This window comes from Rhipicephalus microplus, chromosome 6, assembly GCF_043290135.1.
Source record: "Rhipicephalus microplus isolate Deutch F79 chromosome 6, USDA_Rmic, whole genome shotgun sequence".
NCBI classification, from domain to species: Eukaryota; Metazoa; Arthropoda; class Arachnida; order Ixodida; family Ixodidae; genus Rhipicephalus; species Rhipicephalus microplus.
The window spans coordinates 167,247,754-167,253,753 of NC_134705.1; positions in this window are offsets into that span (position 1 = coordinate 167,247,754).

Below are 6,000 nucleotides of genomic sequence, written 5' to 3' on the forward strand. Positions count from 1 at the left end.
TAACTTGTCTGGTGCATATACTGAAGTAATACTGAATAAACACATATGGTACGCCCCATGAACGTTGATAAGTATGAACAAAGTTATTTTCAAAGGCCTTGTTATATATGCTTTCCGCAGATACTACTGTATCAGAGACCGGTAATCAAAAGCAACAGTGAGTATGATAATATAGAAGAAATTGTTACCATATCATGACCTGAACATACGCAACGAACCATTATTACATCTACAATTTGTACTGCGCTTACGATTGAATATTATATATTTTGAACCTTGGTCAAGCACACAGGCACCGACGCAATATTTTTTATGGTCTGCTCCCACAGAAAAATCCCATTGCAAGGTGTGAACAAAGAGCAAGATTGTCTATGTAATAATTGGAAAGACAATGTGGACAGTTTCCTTCATTATAGCAGTGACCGTTTTGAAAAATAACTTGGAGGACTCCCAAACGAAACAGTTATATACCTGTACTAATTGAGATAATTCAATTCTAGTGTTGCACGATTCTTCAGTTATTTGAAAAAAGCATTGCATAGATATTCAAGTAAATAAATGCAGGCATAGACCCCGATCAGCCGTAACAGTGGCACAGATTATCTGTGTGTCAAATTATTGTGGCCAGCTTATAATAAAAAGAAATACAATGAAGGTGCCAATATGCAAGTCGCGTTGACTGCATTTTGAATGCAAGCGCGAATGCATTGCGGCAATGAGCCTGATGTGTCACGGTTATAGTTATCAAAGAAAGAGTCAAAAAGCTGTGATAAAACGCTCCAATATTCCTATACCCCCCCATTTATACCAAGTTCTGGTGGTGATTGTTCGATGTGCAAAACGCGCATTGGGAGTTTGCAATCTAACGAATAAATTAGGCTCGAGTATATCTCTCCGAAAGGTTATGGCTTATTTTCTGACGGAAATAAAATAGTTGAAGACGAACTTTTTAGTTGAATAATTCCTACACTAATAGAAACAATATGAGCAAAAATAGCCAATTGGTATATTTTCCAATTTGTAGAAAACATTTGTTTAATTTTCGGGGTAATGCTTAGTCAATTCAGTTCACTGCTTTTTATTTCCTGGAAGTATTTGACTTGAAAATCTGTTGCTTTATGTTGCGACACACGATGAATTGCGGAAATTAAACCCACGCACAGGTTTTGAAACATTTGTTTTCATAGAGTATTGTTATTGCTTGAGATTTGTGCACTTTTCAAAAAAGAGGTAGCTTATGAAAACTTTTCTAAAAAAATATTTGTGATTTGTCATAGCATTTCGAGGAGAAGATTTTTCCTGTGTGCACAATTTATATCGCTGAAGGTTCTTTAAGCTTCTTTTCTCAAGCAATTGCACGTAACTACTGATAAATTACGAAAATTTGGATAAATGCTACATTGCAAGAGCACAGGAGGCCAACTGCCCGAACCAGTAGTGGTGCGACAATAACTCTGATTTTCCGAGCAACATGGTGCGGGTGAAACAGAGAGAGAAGCTGCCGCAGTTCGATGCGCTCTCAACAAAAGGAAGGACATAATGTGTTAATTATTACTTAACCGTTCTTTATCACGCAATGTATCACCATCAAATTACAGTTTTGCACGTAATGCACCAAAGATAATCTTCAAGAAAAGAAAAACATTGTACGCAGACTATCGTTGCAAAAACTAGCATAATTTTATTAGCTCGTGAATTGGCTACTTCGGTAATGCGAATCACTTCTTACGGCCCAATATTCTGGATTGTAGTAATTGATTTCAATCGGCTGCTCTATTTCCTTTTAACCTAGCAAGGCTGGAAGGAACAACATAGCATAAAACTCACTCGCTGTGTTCTAAGCACTAAACAAAAGAGCAGTTGATTGATTACATGATCCATTAATAACTCTTTTTTGTGTGCGTTCTTGGAGTTGTAGCTTATAAACACCATCTCTCCACCTCATATTCATGGATGCACCCATTTGCCTGCAAATACGTTTCACTTATTCAATACTTTACAGATACCCCGCATTTTGATAATCAGGCTTGGGCGAAGCAGTCAGCTAGCTGACGTTCGTGCTGCATTTTGTGTCATTCAGTCAAGAAGTACGAGGTTGATGGACGTGTTCTTGTAAATAAAGTAGACTGACCTTTATACTATTACAAGGCACGATAACCATAAACTAACTGGTGGTAAATCAGGGACTTAACGGTTCGACGTAGCGTTAGCAGTCAAGATAGTGCACATGACGGCACTTTTATTAAAACGTGGTGCAGGATATGGTGCAATGAACATTTCTCATTGCTTGACTCGTGACAAATAAAGGGACAAATGCTACTTACGGTAATCACTTTGGAAACACACGGTACAATGTGGTGAATATCCTACGCATCATCTTGAAAACAGACAAATAACACGAAGACGAAGAATGAATAAACAATAAAAGAGGTGCTCTTATAGTCATGTTGTTCCACATTACTCAAGAGAAATACCAAGTAACTTGCCTAAATCAGCATTTTCGTAATGATAAATGGATTTCTCAGTGTATTGCTCCAGAATTGAACGCGCCTGAATATAAGTTTCTGAGCCATTGGAGTAGATATAGAGCGTTTACACATTCGGCTGTTACAAAATTAGCGCTAAACCTGGTACTAAAGTCGATTTTGAAGGGAAACTCGCACAAAATTTCGCAGCCGGGTAGGCTATGGGATTGATTAGTGTGAACATGCGCATCATATCTGAACAGTATCAGCAAGGAATATGGTTTTGAAGGTATTTTAACAAAATGTTGAAGTTTTAATGTGAAAATAATAGACAACCCCATGTAATACAACGAAATACAACCAACCACTATCATTGATTATGAAAAGACTTTCCACTCAGTCGAGACATCCACAGCAATGCAGGCCCTACGAAATCATGTCATCGACAAACTCTACATAAACATATACACTGGAAGAAATCTACAGCGAATCCACAGCCACCATAGCTCTCCATTAATAAGGCGAGCGAATCCCAATCAAGAACGGTGTAAGGGAAGAAGGCACGATGTCTTCAATTCTATTCACGGCGTGTTTACAGGAGGTTTTCCAGACTATAGATTACGATGAGTTAGGGATAACAGTTAATGTAGAGTATCTTAGTAACTTGCGATTCGCTGGTGACATGCCTTGATGAGTAACTCAGGGGACGAATTACAGTTCATGATTACTGGACTGGGCACGAAAAACATAAAAGTAGGTCTGAAAATTATTGTGCACTTAACCAAAGTAATGTGCAAACGTTTCGCCAGAAAACGGCACTTTGCGATGACGCTGGAAGTTGTAAAGGAATGTGGCTACTTAGGAAAAATAGTATTTGTGGAGCTGAACCATGGGAGTGAAATAACCTGAAGAGTAAAGATGGAGTGGATCGCATTTGGCAAGCATTCTCAAATAATGCATGGTAATGTACCATCAACCGTCAAGACGATGGTATATAAAAGCTAAATCTTGCCGGTTATTACATACGGAGCAGAAACCTGCAGGCTTACAATGAGGGTTCAGATTATGTTCAGGACGACACAGCAAGCGATAAAAAGGAATGTGATACGCGTAACATTAAGAAACAAGAAGAGAGAAGAGTGGGTCAGGGAACAAGCTAGGGTGATTAGTATCATAATTGAAATCAAGAAAAAGAGATGAACATGGGCCGGGCCCGTAGCACATAGGCATGATAACCGCTGGTCATTGAGGGTAACTGACAGAATTCAATGAGAAGGCAAACGCATGAGGAGGAAACGAATTTACGTGGGGCGAAGAGATTAGGAAGTTTGTGGGCATAACGTGGCAGTAGAATGCACAAGACCAGGTTGGTTGGCATATCATGGAAGAGGTCTTTGCCTCGCAGTGAGCGTAGTCCAGCTGATGACGATGATGATGACGACACTGCCAAAAGTTACCCCAGGGTGACCATCTTATTTTCCCAACGTCACCACGCTGCAATCAATTAGGTAGACAAGTTATGATGGTGTCACAGCAGCAATTTTTTAGTTTTGCCATATTTGTTGCAGAGGATGACAGACAGAGAAAAATAATATCAAAAGGTAGGGAGGTCTATACTTCTCGATGGCTGCTTGCTACCCCATGGCCGCGGCTCATGCGTTGAACGTTCTGTGTTCGATGGCACTGCTGTCTCGTTTCCTGTTCGGAAGGACTTCTTGATGCGGACAGTGCGAAATCGCACCCCTGTTCTGTGTGCTGACGAGGTCTAGCGCTTACTACGTGTCAAGAATGACAAGATGAAGAAAAGAAGAAGAGAAAGAAGTTGTCTTGAATAGGTAATAAAAACGCTGGAAGGAGGGAGAAGAAGAGGAGAAAAGAGCGCGCGGGGACGGGAGATTGGAACAAGAGGGCGCGGGGCGAGTGAGGAACGTGAGAGCCGAAACGTGGCGTTCGAAGGGCCAAGGGCGGCGGAAGTCTGAACTGGGTCTCGCCCTAGGCTCCCGCCCGAGCACCTGACTCGGCGAGCAGCACAAAGAAGTACCGCTGTCCCTGGACGGCAATGGTTCTCGCCCGAGCACCGGACTCGGCGAGCAGCCCCGGAACCACTGCCAACTCTGGTCTGCAGTATATCCCGCCCGAGCACCTGCCTCGTCGAGAAACCATTGGAGCTACCGCTGTAGTAATTCTTCAACATCGTCGCCACCGTTGAGCGTCGATATGGCGTGTCATCACGCTTGAGAGGGACATCCAGCAGATCGGAGGCCACGGCACAACTGTAAGCGCGAGAACTAGAAAACGCAAACGGTATCGGACGTGGAAACGCGCGTCATTAAAACATTTCCTTTTTTTGTTTTTCAATGTGTGCGTGTTTTTGTTGTTTTGTTTTGTGATTTTTATGGTAATGAAGTGGGAGATTCGTTTGGTACCATCAGCCTCTATGGTTCATTTCGCAACGCCCGACGAGCGAACCAGGCATCTGCATATACGCATGACACTACGGTAGGTGGTGCTAGACGGTAGCTGGTGCTAGACAGGGCCAGTTTGCAGCGGAGCTTTAAGCACTAGACTTTTGAAGATTAGTTCAACTTATGTGTGTTTTGTGCATGTGTGCAAGTGAGCGTAATTTCAAACAATAAATGATATTTGAATACATGAAAAGATCTGATTACAATATTTTCATGCATTAATAAGAAGAAAGCACCGGCGTAGCTCAGTGGTAGAGTACTGGGCTACCACGCAGAAGACGCGGGTGTGGATCCCACTCTGTCATCGCTATTGTTTATTTATTCAATTATTTTTTTTTAATTTGCGCGGTAGTGGTTGTAGACACAGGTGGTCGTGGCATACGACAATGGTACCATACCAAAATCGGTGCTCGTTGTGATTTCAAAGTAGCTTTCACTGTATAAAAATAGGTTTCAGAAGAACTTGTCCTTGAGCTTGTTGGTGCTTGCTCAAGTTCCAGATTTAACGCAAAAAAGACATGATGAGCCCACTGAACCACGTGTGCTTGTGGTGTGTGGTTATGTGTCGTGCCGTTTCTGCGTTACAATGCGAATTTAGGGAGATGTTAAGGGATGCACAAACAGAAATTTTGTCGATCATTTCTCTGACATGGTTGAAATCATGAGCCCTAAGTGCCTAGCTTTTGAAGAATCGTTCATTTTTTTTTGTGACATCAGCTCTGTACATCGTTTTGTGGTCCACGTTGGCAGGCCACTAAATCCTGTATTATTCACATCCTATATTATATTTTTAAAGACGATACTAAAATGGATAGTAATTCTTGAGATACTTCAACACAGAAATTTATTCTGTCTGTTTGTCTTTCTGTTGGTGCACGTGTGTGTCGCATGATCAAACCGCCGCGTGAAGGTTTCAGCACTTCCTCAACGTGCAGCCATCTTGACCTGATTGATGCGTTCATACTTGTGAAGATTACCAGTGAAACAGCAAGTAATACGGATATATGAGGTGAACAATAATATGCAAGTATTAGGTGGCGTGTCTCTTTATTTCTGCAATGCATTGATGC